This window comes from Protopterus annectens, chromosome 4.part0 (genome assembly GCF_019279795.1).
Source record: "Protopterus annectens isolate FY-2018-M chromosome 4.part0, PAN1.0, whole genome shotgun sequence".
NCBI lineage: Eukaryota > Metazoa > Chordata > Ceratodontiformes > Protopteridae > Protopterus > Protopterus annectens.
This window is the reverse complement of record NC_056733.1, coordinates 549,752,496-549,774,775: the sequence shown is the minus strand read 5'-3', so window position 1 is coordinate 549,774,775 and position 22,280 is coordinate 549,752,496.

Genomic DNA, 22,280 nt, shown 5'->3' with positions numbered 1-22,280 from the left:
GTTGAGAAGATTATCAATAACTTCAACAGTCACCTCTATAAACTACTTACAGAAATATGTGTAAGTAAAGATTTATATGACTTCTTTGAAATACCCCACCCCACCATACCAGCCATCAGTGGACTTCCTAAGATCCACAAGGACCTTATAGATCCACTGGTACATGCTATAGTGGCAGGAAGGGGCTGGATAACAGAATCTATTTTAATGTACATCAGAAATGAACAGAAGAAAGCTTTACCACAAGCCAGTATAGTGCTTAAGGACACAAGTAGCCTTTTAACTGACCTAAAGACGAGAATCAAGAATTTGAAGAATATGAGAGATTTACTTCTGGAACGATGGACATTTATTTATTTATTTATATTTGTTGATCAGGAGTGTCCGACTGGACGTAGGTCCATTTTCAGCGGAGGCCTGGGGAGAAAAACTCCACAGTTAAAATAAACAGACAGTAGTTACATTGGATTACATAGCGATTAACAATTTACATAGCAATTACTTACAACATATTTACAGATGAAGAACATAGTACATCAGTAGACAACTAGAATCTTTATCTGTGAAGTACATAACAGATGTTAACAAATGTTAAAATAAGAAGTTCCTGCTGTATAAGTACTAGGCTTATGAGCATCTGAGCTTGCTATAATCAAGGTAGTTAGTGGAGTGGAAAGAAAGGTAGTGGTTGGATGGGGTGGGTGATACTAGAGTGGGAGTTGCAAGGGCATAGCCAGCATGTTTTTAGGTGCGCTTTTAGCAAAGTTTTGAAGTGGGTGCATAATGGTACGGAGGTAATTGTGGGTGGGAGGGAGTTCCATAATTTGGCTATAGTAAAAGAGAATAGTGCTTCACCAGCAGAGTTATTGGCTTTAGTGATCTGCAAGTGATTTTTGTTGCTGGATCTTAGTGGTCTGGTGGTGCGATAGGGTTGGAGTAGATTCTGGAGGGATGGGACATTTAGTGGATGGTTTACTAGTTTGTGAGCGAGTGAGAGTTGGTACCATTGAAGGAGGTGAGAGAGTTCAAGCCAGCCCCATTCAGCAAGTGAGAGACAGTGGTGACTACGGTAGGATGCCCCTGTGGCAAATTTGGCAATTTTGTTGTAGCAGGTCTCTAGCTTGTTTAGATTGCATTGCCTTAGGTTGGTATATATTGGAGAGACATAAAGTAGGGTGGAGATAAGGTGGGAATTTGCTATTGAAATCTTTGCTGCTTTGGTGAGAAGATGCTTATTTCTGTATAACGCTCCTAGTTTTTTGTGGACTTTTTTATGGTCATGGATATGTGAATGTCAAATTTTAGTTTATTGTCTATTTCCACTCCCAGCAATTTGGTGTGTTCAGTTGGGTATATAGTGGTGTTGTCTTTTGCTGTGATGTTAAAGTGAGAGTTGTTTTGAGTATGCTTGGTGGGTTGAAAGATGAGTAGTTTAGTTTTGTTTGGGTTGAGTATTAATTGGGCATCGGATAACCAAGTTTCAACAGAGGAAAAGGCTTCCTATGTGACTTTTTGCAGTTTGGGTAGGGACTGGGATGAGCAGATGATGGTCGAGTCATCTGTGTATTGTATGAGCATGCCATGTGTGGTGGCAGAGGCTAGATTATTTGTGAAAACAGAGAAGAGTAGGGGTCCAGGGATGGATCTTTGGGGAACCCCTATGGAGACAGGTAGTTGGGGAGATATGTCATTCTGCCATACAACAGATTGTTGGCGATCAGACAGGTAACTCTGAAACCAGTTGGTGACTGATTGTGAGAAGGATAGGTTATTGAGGACAGAGATAAGTTGTTTGTGTAGGACCATGTCAAATGCTTTAGATAGGTCTAGGAAAGTAGCAGAGGAGAGATAGCCATTGTTTTTATGCTGAAGGATAGTGTTAGTAAAGGAGAGTAAGGCAGTGGTGTCAATAGTTTGCTCACAGTTATTCTGAACCAGTTTGGTATTGGAGCTATCCATCAGTTTCTCCAACATGTAGGTATCCCCATGGATCCTCTATGCTCTTTGTTAGAGCTGGTGCTAGAAAATAACATCTTTGTATATGGGGAGGAGCTATATCTAAAGATATGTGGGGTTGCCATGGGCACCCCCTGTGCTAATAGTTATTCAAATCTTGTATTAGCCCAATGGGAGAAAGAGAAGGTGTTATGTGACTGCAATCCTTGGCACCAACATTTTCTTTATTATAGACATTTTGTTGATGATATTTTTATTTTATGGAAAGGGGATGCCAGCCAATTGGCTCTTTTTATGGATTATCTCAACAACACTACTAAATTTCTTGTTTTTAAAGTCAGTCACTCTAAAGAAGCAAGTGATTTCCTTGATGTAAAGATTATGTTACACCCAGAAACTGGCATACAGACTTGCCTCCATAGAAAGAGCACTTGGATAAATCATTACTTACATCGTCAAAGTATGCATCCCAACCATATTTTTAACAATATCTTGGAAAATCAGCCATAAGAATTTCACATCTATGTGCAATAGATGCTGATTTTGCAACAGAATATGATAAGCCGCATCATAATTTATGAACAAGGGGCTGCAAAGACTCTGATCTTAAGTTTGCCACTGGCCTTGATACCATGAGAAGCCACAAGGGATGTCCCTATTACAGTGAACAACTGAATTCTCCATCTTCTAGTAAACATAAGAACAATAATCCACAATTTAATTGTCTTTTAACCTACAGTACTGACAATAGACAAGTGTGTGACACTATAAGAAAATATTGGCCTATTTTAACGGCTGATGAGAGGATCAAGAAAATCATAGGTGATTGTCCCAGGTTCTCATATAAAAACAAACAGAACATAAAAAGTCTTTTATGTAGTAAGGATGACTTTGATCATCAGGCACTTTTGGATAGAAAAGGCACCTTCAGATGCCATTGTTGTAAAGCCTGTGTTCATATAGAGAGCAGCAATACATTTATTCATCCCATCTCCAATAGAACGTATACCTTTGTTGTTTTTGCAAATTGCACTACTCAACACTTAGTGTATATGGCATCCTGCTGCTCATGCAGAGTTTTTTATGTAGGAAAAACTGATTAGCACTTTAAGGATTGGATCCTACGCCACTTGAGGGACACAAGGAATGCCGACCCTAATAATGAGCTTGTCATGCATATTGCTCACAATCCAATACATGAGTTCAAATTTAAAGCCTTGGAATGTACTCAACTTAATTTAAGAGAAGTTGATATAAAGAACCAAACAGAAATTAGAGAAATGAATTGGATTATCAACTTGAGGGCACATTGCCTTCCAGGCCTAAATAACATGGTCCCATTAAGACTCATTCTGAAAGCAAGGAAGCTAAGTACAAGGTCACATCAGGAGGTTTGACCCGAAGGACGATTTTGATTGGTGGTAAAATTATTGGTTGATGAAGATGTTCTGCCTCCATACTATGTTCGTTATTGGTCCTTCATCTCATATTGACTGACTTGCTTGGATTCTGTACTGTTGGTTGAACAAGAGAGACTATCTCTTATTCCTTGTGGATTTTAACCCCCTTTTTACTGTTTTGTTGTAATTAATACCTGCAATGTGCAACAATTGCTCTATTTGCTCTCTAAGCTGGATGGGATCATTTAACTGCCTGTAGTTTGGGATTATGTCCTTTGTGCCAATACATGAGAGCTGATCCCACCAACATGATTGGTCGCATATGTTTTCTACAACCCTGCTTGTAGCTCTACATCATTTTACATGAAAAGGAATTTTAAGTTATAATTTTTGCTACTATGAGAGTTTACCTTCTCGAGGGGAAAGACTGTAACCCTACTGTCACCTATTGTAAGCACTAAAGCTTCTGATTGGTTTAAATCTTGAGATGATTGATATGATTGGATGCAGCAGAAGCCATGTCCATATATTCTATTTTGGATTGGTTATTTAGCTCTGAGGAAACAACAGAATTAAAGATCTCTCATATATATGTTAGAATTCATGCCCTTTGGTTGTTTGAATACTATGATATTTATTGCTTCTGCATTTTTTGACTAGCTATATATAGCTTTAGTGAGAATTTGAGAATGTGTTTTTTGGCGATGTGTCCATATTTTTACACACATGGCTTTGAGAGAACAGAGAAACCTGAGAAAAATGATAACAACATTTAGATCATCCCCTGGACTAACAATGAGTGTTTTGCAGTTTTTCCATTTTTTATGAGGGCGATGGATCTAGTGATAACCATAGTAACAGAACAGACTATTAACATAAGAATACACAAGCAAGAAAATGATTGGCCCAAACTAAGAAGCTTGTCCTATAGGAAACCCATGACTGAGTGCTATACTACTGGCTGTTGGCCAAATGTTAAAATTATAATTGGTCGTCACACCTCCAATCAGTATTATGGATAGAAGTTTCTACTTGCAAATGTGGCTCCACCTTAGATCTGTGATTGGTCACCTGGATTTTAAATAAAATTTGCAGCAGGATTTAATTTTGATCTGAAGAAGGCTATATTAGCCAAAAGCGCTTATCAGAACAGATTTCATTCCTGCTTTTATTTAAATAGTGTTTGTTTCATTTATTAAATTTATGTTTTTAACAGTTGTGCTGTGGTGGTCTGACAAAGGTTTTCCTCGTAGTCTGTTTTATTTCCATCGGCAGTTTTAGCAGTGCTAACAGTGTTTTATTTACATGGGCAGGTTTAGGTTGTTCCTCCTCCAAGTCATTCTGTGCCTGTGCTGGCCTTGGCAATGGTGGGGGGGCTGCGTGGCCCTGCCTGTGCAGTTCCTGCTGCAGCTGTTTCCACAGGATGATATTGTGTAGCATGGCGCATACGATGAAAATTTCTGTACATGTAGCTGGGGAGTACTGCAAGGCTCTACCAGATATGTCCAGGCCCTGGAACCGTGACTTGAGCATCCCAAACACATGCTCTATTATTATTCTCATTTGTGTGTGTGCCTCATTATGGAGTTCTTGTTCTGGTGTGTGTGCATTTCTGATGGCTGTCATCAGCTATGGCTCCAGTGCATAACCAGCATCCCCACTAGGTGGCCATATGGGATGTCCCCACTGGCAAATCTCTGGTACAGCTGTGTCATATGCCAGATGTGGGTGTCATGATAGCTTTCAGGGCTACCAGCAAACACATTCATTATAATGCCCTGGACATTGCACATGACCTGGCAGTTGATGGAGGGGAAGCCCTTGCAGTTTATGTAGACCCTACCCCACTCGCCAGATGGTGCTTTGATGTGTATGTGCGTGCAGTCTATAGCACCCACTACCTCAGGGTATTTTGCTATTTGGTGGAAGAGACGCATATTGCTGATCAATGCCTCACAGGTGTTGGAGAAATATATGTGTGCACTAGCATGTGCTGACATGGCATCCGTGAACTGGTGGAGTACACTGGATGCTGATGCCTGTGAGATCCCCATGATATCCCCAACTGGTGTTTGGAAGGTACATGTGTCTAGTATTCTTAAGACTACACATACCTTGGTATCCACTGGGATGAGTTCCCCTCTTTTGGTTCTGTGTGTGAGGTGTGGCCAGCACAGCTCAACAATTTGCTTTAGGATGTCCCTGTGCACCCTATAGTGGTCCACTACCTCCAGCTCATGTAGCCCCTGGTAGTTTACCTTGGGTCTGTACACTCTTCTCCTTCTCCTCACTGTGGGTTGGTCATCAGCATTCTCATCCTCACCACCCTCGCCTTTTCCACATATTGATATTTGAGATCAACAGCAGCCCCTATCATTTTGCTAGTTTGTCTGGTAAAATTTCCCTATCTCTGTACACCGGTGGTGTAGAGTTTGTGGGAAAAAACAGAGTGAAAGGTGTTTGCATAGTTTATAGTAGTGTGCTGGGCTGGGCTGCTGACTGTGTAATTGGCTGATTCTGATATATTTCACCTGCCAGCTATGCTAGTTCTCCTTGATTGCCTGTTTTCCCTTCCCATTTCCTTCCCGTTTAAGCCCTGAGGTGCACAACACTTACCCAGTGCTCAGATGTGAACAGAGCTGCTATTTCCTGTTTTTTTTTTATTTGTTTATTTTTGTTTAAAACCTGGTGCACAGCACGCACACTTGTTTAGGTAATATAAACACTGCTTGGCAGCCTCAGACACACCCCCTTCCTTAGCTGTGCTTTGCTAAGGGGAAAACACAGACCACAGAGCTCCACTAAGCATACAGCATGCATGACACTCCCACTTATGAGGTCATCTACTTCTTAGGCTTGCACCATGACGTTGCTGCACTTACACGGTTGAGTGCTAGCTAACACTGAGGGGAAATCTGTGATTCAGTATCAATCCACTCATTTGCATAAAACTGACTGCTAATGCATGGTTACAAGACTGACAGCCTTCCCCTTTAGCAACCACTATTCAATGGTATTGTTGAATTTTGCTTGCCATTGACTATTATGGCAGAATGCTGATTTTGCTTTAAAAGCTTATTTCCAGCTTTTTTTTTTATTATTTTCAGGCTGATCCCGCTTGCGCACCACTGCCCTACCCTTAAACGGCTGAAATCACCCAAAAAATAAATAAAAGTTATTTTTTATAATTTTGCAACTATTTACTATGCCAATGGCCATATATTTGGCTATTGGCATGCCTAATACATTGAATACATGCTTTTTTTGGAGCTGTCATGCCTCTGTTTTGTAATTTGCAGAAATGTATTCGGTTAGTAACCAAATACATTTGTGCAGGTTACCCTATTCCTGCACAGATGCCTGCAAGCTTTCTGGATCTCTAATTTACCTCATTTGTATGTTTTTCACCTGCAAATGGGGTAATTAGCATACAGGAGCTGTGTCTGTGCAGGAATAGTGTTGGAGCACTCCTGCGCATCCCAGGAGCTCATTCCTGTATCGCTTGTCGACCATATTTCGTGCAGCAGCTCTTGCCCCATTCCTTCACACCGTGCAGAGCTTGCTAATCTTGGGGATAATAGTGTAGGTAGTCAGTGGAAAAATGGAAATAAGTATTTCCCTTTCCTCGTGGTACTGAATTACCACAGGTGGAGATGCCACAAAATTGTGCTTTGGGAGGATTACACTATAGTCACTTATCTGGAGAGTGCAGTATCTTTAGTCTCACATAAAATAAATACTGACTTGTTTTATTTATTTCCATAATACTACTCATGTTGACATGCTTCTGTTTGTAGTACTTTAAGAAATTTGTGATCTGAAACTTGAATATTAAAAATATCACATGCAAAATATATTGTAATTCTGTCTTGGAAGTTATGTACAGAATGCTAAACTAGGAATGGTGCTGTCAAACAAAACATCAGGCTGCAGTATTCTTCCTTCCAAACAAAAGTCAAAAGAAGTACAAGATCCTACGATTCCACTACATCAAAGATTCAGTATGAGGCCATATCCTCATGATACAGCGCTCTCTGCAACTGACCTGAATCCAATTCTTCAATGTGAACTTTAAAAGCGATGAATTTGATTATGATGTGCACACCTCTTCAAACAGTTGTTCAATAAATTATATATATATATATATATATATATATATATATATAAACATTCATTTTAATCTGTATAGCATACCTTTGTGTTATCATGATTTCAAATAACTTGCCAGGTTAGCAATATCTCAATATGATTAAATGCATGAGAAAAAACACCATATCAATATTATTCCCTAAAAGTCCATTGTGTTAGTCATGTTTATGTGATTGGTGTTGTGAAGTGCTGAATGAATTATTAATCATTAGAAAATCAGCTTTTATTTCTGAAGGTAAATGGCAAGTCCAGTACACTAAGGGCTGATAATAGGCATGGACAAAGGAAGTTAGTGAAAATACACTTGTCTTTCACCTGCTGTGAATCAGTAATTCATAACCTAGGTCTAGTATCTCTTAAATTAGTTACAGCAGTCATTTGCTATGGAAGAAATGTGTCAAACCGTTATTACTATTATTATTACTATCATTATTATTATTATTATTATTATTATTATTATTATTACTAAATACCCTTTGTTTAATGACCCAATAGAAATGTGAATTAAGCACGCCTTCTTGCAGCATCTCAACTGCTTCATCTGTCAAAAAGTCTAAAGATGAGTAAGCAACAAGTGAAGACAAAAGATTAAAGCTTTAGTATAATTAACTACATTTGCTTGATGGGGATGATATGATCATGCTCCTTGTATTCTATCTTGCAAAATCCAGGCAATGCACGTATCTTCTACAGTTTATAGAATTATGAACAGGCAGAAATGTGCATGCAGAAATACATCCCTGCTGTTATAAAATACCATATGTGTTTATGTAGTCTTAGCGCATCAGCTCCTTCTGAACCTCAGGATAGAATCAGTAAGACATCCAAAGGTGAGCACAGCATAAAGGTACCGTCCAATGCCTGGAAAATTTTTCTGCAGGAATATTGTCCAGGCTGCCTGCTGATAGGCTGAGACCATACAATTTACTATGCTAGCTAAGTTAGAAGCATGAAACTGTCATATACATTTCACCACATTAAAATGACATCTTTCTACTTGTTTTTTTAAATGCTATATATCATATGCTGTATTAACCTCCTTCGCAAACTGTTGGGTTTGCTAAGTCAGCATTAAGTTCCTTCTTTTAAATATCTTTATTCATGTTATTTATAGCTATTTTACAGAATGTTGGCTCTGTATTACAACTCTAACCTGGAGTTCCACTAAAACTATATGTAACCCTGTCGTGAATGTAATATTTATTGAAACGTTGTGTTCTTATTGTTTTTGAATGTACTACACTAATTAGATACCTGGTTAGGAAAATGCATATCTATAATACTGAATGTTGCTTTAGTAGTGGTATGGCACTTAGATGCACAAGAGCTCATCACTTTCATATGAAATGTCTAGGAGCAAACAAGAAGTGAGAATTAGAAGTGTAATGTAGAGCTGTACTAATAATTTATTTTAAAGGCCATTTAGAAGAAATGCAATCACTTCAAAACAGCCATTTTATTCTTAAAAAGTATAATTGAGTCCATTTCAGTCTATATTTAATATCCTGAATTCAGTAATTACATAATCTCACCTTTATTAAGTTTTTCTCCTTTATTATTAGAAATCTGTAGCTTATACTGTATAGTGGAGTCAGTGAATGCATAATTGAAAGCAAGACTGAACCATTACAGAACCATTGCGGTGCCATTACACAACAGAATGATTATTTTTCAATAACTGAAATGGGCAAGAAATGGAAAGGGCTACTAAGTGAAAGTTATTTTATTTTCACATACAAATTAATTGTTGTTTTTCTAAAATCATTTTTACTCCGAGTGACGGGCAAGTTGTATTCACTTGATTGGACAGAGTGGTGATGGCAGTGCTGTCTTTGCAACATAATCTAAATCAATGAAAAGTGAATGTCTTTGCCACAGAAGATGAGATAACAGTGAGACATGATTGGAAACCAGGTTGAAGTCCTTTACCAGTGATCCTGAAGAGTAACATTGCATAGAAAACGTATCGACTAAAATGTATATAATGTGGCATGCCCCAGAAGCACTAGTTTTATACTGTGGACACAGCAGTCACTTATTTATGAAGGTTAGCAGGCTGTGAGAAGTCACACTGTATGCCCTTATAATAAAAATAAAGCTGATATATTCCTAAAGGGAAACATGCACCTTAGCAATGTATTTTTTTAACATTTCACGCAGTTGAAAGGTGTAAATTTGCAGAAGTAACAGATCGCTATTCTTCGTGTCTTAAGCTGCATGCTGTCTGTGTTGTGTTGAAGGTGAGGTCTGTATATCAAAGGTAAGAAGCATCAAACATCAGCTACTCATTTTTTTTCAGAAAATCAACTAGCTTTTTTTAGTGGGGACACTTCCTTAACCACTTTGCATACAAATTTTATAAATAACACTTTGCATCAATTAGTGTTTGTTTTCATCAGAGATGGAACAAATGCCTTTGGTTTGCAATAAGACTGCCGATTTTTTTCTCTTTTTTTTTTTTTTGGTTGCACGTTTATATATAAGCTGCTAATTCTTCACATGTTGCCTACAATTTGACTTACAATGTTACACTGCATTTTTAATAGATAACCAGAAGCCAATATTCTGTGTATGCAACAAAAGATGCCAGAAATGGTGTGCATAAAACATGACTACAAATATTAATTGACTGATGGCATACTGCAGAGAATCTGAATGTCTGGCAAATCTCAGCAAGATGACACACAGCAAGCTGTATATATGTCAGAGAACCCTTTCCAGCAATTAGTTGTCTTGACTGCATTTCTTTTTATTAATAATTAATGAAATACTTTTACAGCATGGAATCATGATGCGAAAGTCAGGTGCTTTGATTAAATGTTGTGTAGCTTACATACACGCTTGATGAATCAACAATTCAGATGATCAAAACATTGAAAAGGTTCGGTATGAAATAAATCATAAGTAATGTGTATTCAGCTTATGGGAAGAGATCAGTTCAAATTTTTACAGTATTATCAACAGCACAGCTGCACTGTATAACTGCATTATAGTATAATAATAAAAACAGTCAGCTAGTTAATAAAACAGTAAGTAAAGAAGTAAAATGTTTCTAAAACTAAATACAAAGAAACTGGTTTGGCAAGAGTTGCATGAAGATGTGCTAGCAATGCAAAAAAATGTAAAGTCAACTTCAAAAATAGTTTCTAAATTCTTTAAAGCATTCTCTTTGAAACACAGTGTACTTACAATGATGTCCTGGAGAAATAATTTTGGATTGATTTAGCAGTGAGTTACTAAAATCCCTAATATACATTTTGAACTCTCATAATAATTTCCTAAATGATTGCATTAATATTTGTATCATTACTTCATGTTACCTGGGATAATATGACTGTTTTGTGTCACACAATATTAAAATATCACTTTTTTTTCTTTTTATCTAATTTCTACTTTTCATAACATGGACTGCTGATGTGTTGCTAGCCAGAACTATTTCCACCTACAGTAAAGGTGACTATACTTATAAATACATGTAGATGATTTACCACATTGCCTGTAAAGACTAACACCAGAAATGTAGTAAGCGAAAGTAAATAATGTTGCACTGCATCCACTGTTCTGTTACAATGTTAAAAGTTAGTATACTATTATACATATGTTTTTGTTGCATACTATACTAACAACCATATAGGCTTTTATAAGCTTAGCCATGCATCCTAAATGCATCCAACAGGTTTTGGTGCCCTAGATGCTATTTCAAGGGGTATATGAAAGTTAAGACATCTGTCCATTAGACACATCAGTGTCAGACCAGTGATGAATGTTCAGTTTCCTATCTACTGGTCAAGGTTATGCTTGAATAAGATTGAGGAACAACTCTACTTCATATGAATGCAAAGCCTGGTCCAGAGAAAGGGTATTTTCTCAGAGCTGTACCTGTCTCTCCATCATGTCCTATATAAGTCACAGGCAAGGTTTAAGTCCCTGGGATTGGTAGCTGTGATGTTATTTGTTTTGAAGATATGTAAGAAGCTCATCAGAGTGGGATCCAGGCTGTAGGAGACATGGTATAAGGATAGGACTTTCAGGAGATTCACATAGGATATGCTGCTAACACCTTGTACTCCTTTTGTGAATAATCTCTGTGGACATTCCAGTTGTTGCACGTGAGTGGTTAGGTACATACTGAAGGAAAATAGCAACAGCAGTCCTCCATTTGTTCAGCATGAGGTCTTAATGATGGGCCTGATTAGGGCTGAATACAATCGAATGATGACTTCCTTGGACCTAAATACCATACTCTTGCTTATAAGTTGAGCGATATAAAATGATTGCCTTACTACCTTAGGCACATGTTAGTTGAAAGCCAGGTTATTGTCTACATACATCCCCAAATCCATGACTACTGAGTCTAAAATTAGGATTTTGTTATCAGTGAGGTAGTTTCCTGGGATAGATGACTTCTCAAAGGGCACTATTATTGCATTTCTTGGCAATGCGTTTTAAACCATGGTTTTGGCACCAGTCATTTGTCTGTGTTAACCCTTCTTAAAAGATATTAGTGCCATGTGAGGATTCTATGATAGCTTCTAGTTTGCAATCATATGCTAACTTGGTCAGTCAGAAGGTCTAGATGTTGGTCTTGATTTACAAAAGAAGATGACAAAAAGGAGTGGACCCAGCAAAGAACCCTGAGGGATTCAACTAGTGTCTGGCCTATTTATGTGGGTGGATTCTCCTATTCTAACTTCCTGGGTCCTATCAGAGAGCCAACAGGCTCACCAGTGGGAGATATAAGGGTTTATGCCTAAATTAGTGAGCTTGTCTACAATGCCTGAGTGGGATATTGCATTGAATGCCTTGGCCAGGTCAAGGTGGGCATTATGCATTATTTTGTCCTCATACATTGCTTTGGGGACCCTCTCAAAGAAGTCCACCAAGCTGAGTAGGCATGGCCTGCCCTTGATGAAGCCAAACTGAGTTATTTAGTGTCTGAAGGTTTACTATGTTGTATTTATCGCATCCATGATTATTCTTCCCATTAATTGCTAGTAAGGATTATAGGTTGATAGTATCTTTAGTTGGGTCCTTGAAAGACCTGCCCTTGTGCAGATGGATAACAACAGAAGTCCTCCATTCATTCAGCATGAAGCTTTTTGGAGACTATGGTTAAATGGTGATTCTTGTAGGCCTGATAGGTCATGAGTCATGCTATTAAGAATGCTTCTTGGGATATTACAATGTGCCATCGATGTAGTGATTTTGGCCTTGGAGAGTGCTTTAAGGACCTATTCCCTAATGATAATTGGGGGGGAGGGAAGTAATGGTTGCGAGTGTTTCTTGAGTGGTGTCTGGGCATCAGAGTGAGTTAAAACTGACTGAATTTATAGGCAAGTAGAATTGCTATATCATCCAGCTCAGTATAGATGGCTTAATTTACAATTAGTTCAGGACATTGTTGTGTATTGCCTGAGAGGGTGCAGACATAGCTGAAGAATGCCTTATGATTGTCCTTAGCCCAAGAGGCTACTTTTACTTCAAACTTAGCTTTGGTAGACAATTAGTTCTCTGAGTTGTTTATTTATTTTGATGAAGTTCTTATTTTGCTAGACATTGCACTTCCTATTTTTGGACATTAATGCTGGGATTCCTTCAGGGTATCTTGTTTTTTTGAGTCTGCCCTGTGCTTACATGAGATTGGTACCACTGCCTCTATACAACTGTGTGCATGATTGTAAGGGTTTTTTGTGAAAGACTCTTCATAGGCAGTTTTGTTCCCTCAGCTGGGGGGGCTTTAAATTTGGCTAAGGTGCCATATAAAAGTACAAAGTTTGCCTTGGAATAATTCTTAAAAACTCCAGTGTGGGCTGATGACACAAGCTTTATTTTTATTTTGAAGGAGATAGCTTTATGGTCTTTATGAGGACAATACATGGGGGGGGGGGGCGGTGATACATTTACCCATATTGCTGAGCACTAGGTCAAGGATATTTGCACCCCTAGTGGGTGTTTGGACGAGCTGATCCAGGGTGTTCATGATGACAAAATTCAGGAATCTTTGGACTTGCAGGTTTGGATCCATATATGATTCCCAATTTATAATAAGGTGCTTTACATCTCCCAGGATTATGGTGTTGTGCTGAATGGGGATTGACTTCAGTTCTGTTATACAAATAGTGTTTGTTTTCTGGTTCATAGAGGGGACACTATAGCATACAAAGATATGCCCCTGGATTCAGCAAGCCCTGCATGGTGTGCAGGACTAGTGCAGGAGCTCCAGCAGACAATATGTCTGCCATGCGATCCAGGGATAAGCTGTAGGGACGTGCACTAGCACTCCTGCACTACTCCTGCATGGACTCAGCCCCTGTATGCAAATTAACCAATTTGCAAGAGAAATCCATGCAAATGAGGTGAATTTGCGATCCAGGAAGCCAGCCATGCAGGACTAGTGTAATCTGCAGAAACGTACTCCGCCAGTAACGGAGTGCATTTCTGCAAACTAAAAAATGGAGCCATGACAGCTCCAAATAAAGGGTGGATATTATGTAGAAAGCATGCCAATAGCCAAGTATAAGGCCATTGGCATGGAAAACAGTTGCAAAAATAAAAAAATGAACTTTTATTTTTTTGTAGCTGATCTCAGCTGTTTAAGCATAGGGCAGCGGAGCACAAATGGGATCGGGTGAAAAATAAGAAAAAAACCCTAAAATAACTATTCTAACCAAAATCACTATTTTGCTATTATACTCAATGGCAGGCAGAAGACAACACGACCAGTGAGTAGTGGTTGCTAAGGGGGAGGCTCAGTGTGGGACCTGTAACTATGCATCAGCAGGCAATCCTATGCAGATGAGGGGAATGATACTTAATCCAGATTTCCCCTGCATGCTAGTCAGCACCCAACAGTGTAAGAGCAGGAATAGCTTGGTGCAAGCCTAGAAGTTAGCTGACATCAATAGGAGGTGTGTCAGGCATACTGTAAGTGGATTGGATCTCTGTGGCTCGGGTTTGCTCCAAGCTTAGCAGAGCTAAGCAAAGGGGTGTGTCTGAGGCTGCCTAGAACTCTTTACATTGCCTAGGTGGGTGTGTAGCCACCCACCGGGTTTTAAAGGAAAAACAAGTAAACCAGGAAATAGCAGCTCTGTGCACATTTGAGCACTGTGTTTGCACGGCATGCCCCCGGGCTTAAACAGGAAGGCAATGGGAAGGGAAAACAGAAGTAGGAAGGTAATCTAGGAGAACTAGCATAGCTGGCAGGTGAAATGTATCAGATTCAGCCAATTACACAGGCAGCAGCCAAGCCCAGCCCAGTACACTACTATAAACTATGGAAACACCTTTCCCTCTGGTTTCTCCCACATACTCTACACCACCGGTGTATACAAGCGAGGAACTTTTAACAAACAAAAACAACAAAATGATAGGGGCTGCAGGATCTATCAGACATCAACATGTGGAAGAGGCTGAGGTTGGTGAAGATGAGAATGCTGTCGAACAACCCACAGTAAGGGACAGAGAAGGGTATACAGACCGAGGGTAATCTACCAGGGGCTACATGAGCTGGAGATAGTGGAGCGCTATAAGGTGAACAGGGACCTCCTGCAGCAAATTGTTGAGCTGTGCCAGCCACACCTGACACACAGAACTAACAGAGAGGAACCCATCCCAGTGGATACCAAGGTATGTGTACACCTAGGAATATTAGCCACAGGTACCTGCCAAAGGCCAACTGGGGACATCATGGGGAACTCACAGGCATCAACATCCAGGGTATTCCACCAGTTCTTGGATGCCATGTCAGCACATGCCACTGAGCATGTATATTTCCTCAACACTTATGAGGTGTTGGCCAGCAATATGTGTCTCTTCCACCAAATAGCAGAATACCCTGAGGTGCTGGGTGCTATAGACTGCATGCACATATGCATCAAAGTACCACCCAGTAAGCAGGGTAGGGTCTACATCAACTGCAAGGGCTTCCCTTCTATCAACTGCCAAGTCATGTGTGATGCCCAGGGCATTATAATGAATGTGTGTGCTGGCTGCCCTGGAAGCTATCACGATTCCCACATCTGGCATCTGATTCAGCTGTATTAGAGATTTGCCAATGGGGGCATCCCTTACGGTCATCTAGTGGGGAATGCTGGTTACGCACTGGAGCCATGGCTGATGACTCCCATCAGAAATACACACACACCTGAACAAGAACTCCATAATGAGGCACACACACAGACCATAATCATAATAGAGCATGTGATTGGGATGCTCAAGTCACAGTTCCAGTGCCTGGACAAATCTGGTGGAGCTTTGCAGTACTCCCCAGCTACATGAGCCAAATTGTTATCGTATGTGCCATGCTGCACAATATGATCCTGTGGTAACAGCTGCAGCAGGAACAGCACAGGGCTGGGCCACACAGCCCCCCACCAATACCAAGGCCTGCACAGACACAGAGTGACTTGGAGAGGAACAACCTGAGCCTGCCCCAGTAGGCAGATATAGGCATGCCCAGTAAGCCCTTGTCTTAGCAAACAGGCAATACATAGCACATACACTGACACAGTAGGGAACCAGGGAATGACACCTCTCTCTGACTCACACATACAGTAAAAGGGATGCCAAACATGACACTACCTGTACTCAGCCATGTGTAGGGAGTGTACTATGTGCATCCAACATAGGCAGCTCTCCATCACCATCCTCAGTACTGGTACACCCACAAGGTAAGTCACTCTCCTTATCAATTGCCGAGTGGAGTAGTATGTGTTGTTACTTGTATCTATGGTATGGATGTACGCATGCAAGGGAATTGGGTAGCTGAATGGGATGCCAGCAGATAGTAGACACTTATAGTGGCAGCATGAGATCTATAACAAATACTGGTGTCACCATAGTAGCCAGTACTACACATGGTGACAAAACCCACTGCAGGAAATGTGCTGGGCCACATGTTTGTCCATATGACACACAAATACCAGTCAGGGAGGTTCACATACCCAACAACAGTCTCAGCCAGACACAGCCAGAATCAGAAACAAAGGCTGTGCCAAGGCCTCTGAATGATGCCTGTGGGTAACCTCCCCCCAGGCCTACACAGACAGACCACATCAGGTCAGGCAGTGGGATGTTGGTTCTGAAGGGTAGGAAGTCAGAAACTAATATGTAGGTCAAGACCTGTAGTACACTGATATGCCTCTAGTCAGCATGATAGGTTAGAATACAGAATGAAATAGAGTACCTGATATACCAGTACAGTCATAGCAAATGTGTTCAAGTGTCATGTATGCCCCCCCAATCCTATGTAGAAATGTAGAAACAGTCAGGTGTGTCCCCCACTCCTGTGTAGAAATGTAGAAACAGTCAGGTGTGCCCCCTCCACCAATTCTGTGTAGAAATCTAGTAACAGCCAGGTGTGCCCCCTTCCCCAATCCTGCATAGAAATTTAGTAACAGTCAGGTGTGCCCCCTCCCCCAATCCTGTGTAGAAATGTAGAAACAGTCAAGTGTGCCCCCCTAATCCTGTGTAGCAATGTAGAAACAGTTAGGCATGCCCCCCAATCCTATGTAGAAAAGTAGAAATGGTCTGGTGTGCCCCCCCAATCCGAGGTACACATGTAGTAGTAACAGGCAGGTGTGCCCCCCAATCCTATGTAGACATGTAGTAACAGGCAGGTGTGCCCCCCAACCTTGCTTAGAAATGTAGTAACAGTCAGGTGTGCCCCCAATCCTATTTAGAAATCTAGTAACGGTCTGGTGTGCCCCCCAATCCAATGTACACATTAACAGTCAGGTGTGCTCCCACCAAATCCTATGTAGAACTGTAGTAACAGTCAGGTGTGCCCCCTCAATCCAGTGTAGCAGTGTAGAAACAGTCCGGTGTGCCCCCCATATCCTATGCAGACATGTAGTAACAGTCATGTGTGCCCCCCAATCCTATGTAGACATGTAGTAACAGTCAGGTGTGCCCACCAATCCTATGTAGAAATGTAGCAACAGTCAGGTGTGCCTCCCAATCCTGTGTAGCAATGTAGAAACAGTCAGGTGTGCCCCCATATCCTATGTAGACATGTAACAATCAAGTGTGCCCCCCCAATCCTATGTAGAAATGTAGTAACAGTCAGTTGTGCCCCCACAATCCTGTGTAGCAGTGTAGAAACAGTCAGTTGTACCCCCCATATCCTATGTAGACATGTAGTAACAGTCAGGTGTGTCCCCCAATCCTATGTAGACATGTAGCAACAGTCAAGTGTGCCCCCTCCCAATCCTATGTAGAAATGTAGTAACATGTATGTGTAGGTATAATGCCAGTGGAGCACAGATGCCCAGAAGTGGCTAAGGTAGCAGGATAGATTGTAGCATTTGTACAATATACAGGTATGTGTGTGTTAGGTTGGTGTGTGTTTCATATTGTGTGAGAGTGGTCAGTATGTATGCATGTTGAGGTATGACCTGGTGGCCATTGCCCACTACTGCTTATGACAGGGCCAAGTCCTCACAACTGCAGTGCCAAAGACAATTCCCACCAGTATAACACATGCTAGCAGTACACCATTGTAAATGTATGGTGGTAATATGTGTCACCATCTGAAAGATTGACTTGGCATGGCTGTTGGGCTAGATATAAAAGCAGTACACAGGGGGAAGTACCTCAGACATACAGTATATAATGTGTAACTGTGAAATGGACACACCTGTGGAATTGTACATACAGGTATGCATCACATTATCTGGGCCTGTAGTAGGGAATACCGGTGTTGTCTGCCCGAACACTTGCAGATCACAAAGGTGATAAGACTGATGGATTGGGAAACAGCTGATGTACCTGCACATACCAGCATAACTGGAATGCCCCATGCATATCTGTGCATCAGATGCAAGTAGTGTCCATAGCACACATGCACCAAGCTCACCGAAACACCACCCACAGGTACCTCTCTTGTCATATCCCTGGTGTTGAGAATGGGTACAATATGACCTCCACCTGTATATGGCAGTAGCAAAAGAATGCAGCATGCAGTGCAGGTGTCCCATCCAGGTGTATCTCTAGCTGTAGGTAGCACCCTGCCAGCATCCACACCACCTGATCAATACTGATAGAAAGTATTGGCATGAACACCCAGCACACCTACCCTGTCACCCCAGGGGAATATACTGCATTGTGGTCTGGGACTGTAGGACTGACAGAATGCAATAGCCTACCACAGCTGGCCTGCATCACCACCAAATGACCTACAGGCCTCTGCCAAAGGCCTGTGTCTCACACATACTGCCAATGAATGTCATGTCATGGACACCCAAATGACAACATAACACACTCCACATAAGCCATATGCAAGGCCATGTGGACAAACCACAGTAACATGTCTACCATATCCCACTGCATGAACTGTGGACCAACACCAAAATACAGCTGTGATGAGGTGATAACCTTAGGGAAAGTATCAGAGAATGTATGTATAATGTATGGAAGAGGATATAATAATAGAGGGGGGGATGGGAGCATGGGCAGCATGGAATGTGCAAGGTCCGACACACAGCTGTTTGCACACACTATCCCTGGCTGCAAATACATAAATGGGTGACTACAAACCTGCCAGTACACCACAATAGGGGTAATGCCCTAACCTATGACCCCCGCCTAAAGGTAACCTGTGTGAATCTGTACAGCTGTGAGGTATTGCCACAGCAAGATAAGGCCATACTGTCATGTTGATGAATGTACAAGTATGGGAACCTCTGCCAGCACTGTACCAAGGTGTTGAACCGAATACACAGACCCAGCAGCAAGTGTCTGCAGCTCCCCCTCCAGAATGGCACAACCTTGCATGAATATGTAGGTGCTTGCCCACAATACCAGAAACAGCTGCATTCACACTTGTTCACTAGGACAGCATTGTGAGCAAGAATGTCACCTGACAGTACTTGAGGACATAAAACATCACAGTGTATAACAGTACACATGTCTGAATATATCTCCTAACACCAGTACCATGTAGCAGAAGCAGCACAGACACAATCACCTACAGTACACACTATCCCTCATTCAGTTTGACCCCATATTGCCAAATGATCTACAGATACCCTGCAGAAACAGTTTGCTACCTGTAGGTGTGCAACACAAAGGTCTGCACTGAAGTACAAACTACCTGGAATGGATCCACACATTCAATGCAGAAGGGCATACTGGGCATGCTCACACATTTAGAGAAATGAAGGCAATGTCAGACAACAACATACTGAAAGGTCATACTGGGCATGCTCACACACAAACAAATGAAGCCCATGTCTGCAAACAACAGTGGGCCATACTTATCTGACAGTTGCAGATGTTAGTGCATACACTCCTCAGTATGCACCAATCATGCTTTGCACACACATTGGATAGGAATACAGACATATATCCAAGGACAACACACTATAATAAGCCAAAAGTAGACATACATGGATGTGTGGAAGAAAGTGACTGTGACAAAGAGACATCCATCATGAGGCCTGTCCCACCCAGCACAGCCAAATGGCTGCAACCACATGATGTGTAACTGTCACTCACTGTAGAAATTAGCTACTGGTATCCATCAGCATTACAGACTATGTGGTGCAAGTGCTAGCTGTGCAACATGACTGTAAAAGGCAGTAGTCATCTAGGAGCTGTATACACGTACCTGCGGAATATAACCATGCGTGTGCCTGCATGTGGTGTGTCAACTCTAGATGAATGGGTTATGGCCCATGCACACACACTGCCCTCCCCATAGCCTTACTATGACAAGCCTGCTGATGTCACCACTTTGAAATACACCTTTGGGAATAGAGTAGCCCAGTAATCTATGTGGTGTGTCTTCAATCTGCGTAATGATGTAGTATGAAAAACTTTTCAGGTAGGAGTTCTAGTCCCAGACATGGCAACTGTGTGTGTGTGTGTGTGTGTGTGTGTGTGTGTGTGTGTGTGTGTGTGTGTGTGTGTGTGTGTGTGTGTGTGTGTCTGTGTAGGAAACAGTGCGTTTTAAGCTAGTCATACCCATTACAATTTAAATGCCCTACTTTGACAAGGCTGCTGATGTCATTCACTGTTAAATACACCTTTGTGAAAAGCGTAGCCCAGTAATCTCTGTGGTGCGTCCTATAACTATGTAATGCTGTAGTGTGCTACACTAGTTAGGTAGGAGTTGTAATCTCAGACATGCCAACTGTGTGTATCTCTATCTCACTACAATACAAATGTCCTACTTTGGCAAGGCTGCTGATGTCATTCACTGTGAAATGTACCTTTGGGAAAGGTGTAGCCTAGTAATCTCTGTGGTGTGTCTTATAACAGTGTAATGCTGTAGTGTAATGCAGTATTTTGGTAGAGGTTCTATTCTACCACATGCCAACTGTGGATGCTTGTGTGTGTGTTATTTTGCCTGTGTAGGGAGCATTGCTTTTTAGACTAGTCACGCTCACTACAAATCAAATGCCCTACTTTTCAAGCCTGCTGATGTCAGTCACTGTGAAATACACCTTTGGGAAAGGTGTAGCCCAGTAATCTCTGTGGCGTGTTCTATAACTGCATAATGCTGTAGTGTGATGATCTAGTTAGATAGAAGTTCAAATCACAGACATGGCAACTGTGTTTGTGTGTCTCTGTCTGTGTAGGGGGCAATGCTTTTCAGGCTAGTCACACTCACTACAATTCAAATGCCCTACTTTGGCAGGGCTGCTGATGTCATTCACTGTGAAATACACCTTTGGGAAAGTGGTAGCCCGGTTATCTCTGTGGCACATCCTATAACTTTGTAATTCTCTAGTGTAATAAACTAGTTAGGTAGGAGTTCTAATCCCAGACATGGCAGCTGTGTTTCTGTCTGTGTAGAGAACAATGCTTTTTAGACTAGTCACACTCACTACAATTCAAATGCCCTACTTTGGCAAGACTGCTGATGTCATTCACTGTGAAATACACCTTTGGGAAATCTGTAACCCAATAATCTCCATGGTGCGTCCTATAACAGTGTAATGCTGTAGTTGTATATAGTACTTTGGTAGGGGTTCTATTCCCGTACATGCAAGTGTGGATGTTTGTGTGTGCATTTCTACGTCTCTGTAGGGACCACTGCTTTTTAGGCTAGCCACACTCACTACAATTCAAATGCCTTACTTTGGCAAGCCTGCTGATGTCATTCACTGTGAAATACACCTTTGGGGAAGGAGTACTCCAGTAATCTCTGTGGCGCATCCTTTAACTGTGCAATCTTGTAGCATAATAAACTAATTAAGCTAGAGTTCTAATCCCAGACATGGCAGGTGTGTGTGTGTGTGTGTGTGTCTGTGTAGGGAGCAGTAATTTTTATGCTAGTCACACTCACTACAATTCAAATTTCCTACTTTGGCAAGGCTGCTGATGTCATTCACTGTGAAATAAACCTTTGGGAAAAATGCTGCCCAATAATCTATGTGGTGCATCCTATAAGGGTGTAATGCTATAGTGTGATATTGTACTTTGGTAGGGGTTCTATTCCCATACATGGCAAGTGTGAATGTCTGTGTGTGTTTTTATGTCTCTGTAGGGAGCAATGCCTTTTAGGCTAGTCAGACTCACTACAATTCAAATGTCCTACTTTGGCAAGCCTGCTGATGTCATTCACTGTGAAATAAACCTTTGGGGACAGAGTACTCCAGAAATCTATGTGGCATGTCCTTTAACTGCATAATGCTGTAGTGTAATAAACTAATTAAGCAAGAGTTCTAATCCTAGACATGGCAGGTGTGTATGTACGTGTGTCTCTGTCTGTGTAGGGAGCAATACTTTTTACGCTAGTCACACTCACTACAATTCAAATGCCCTACTTTG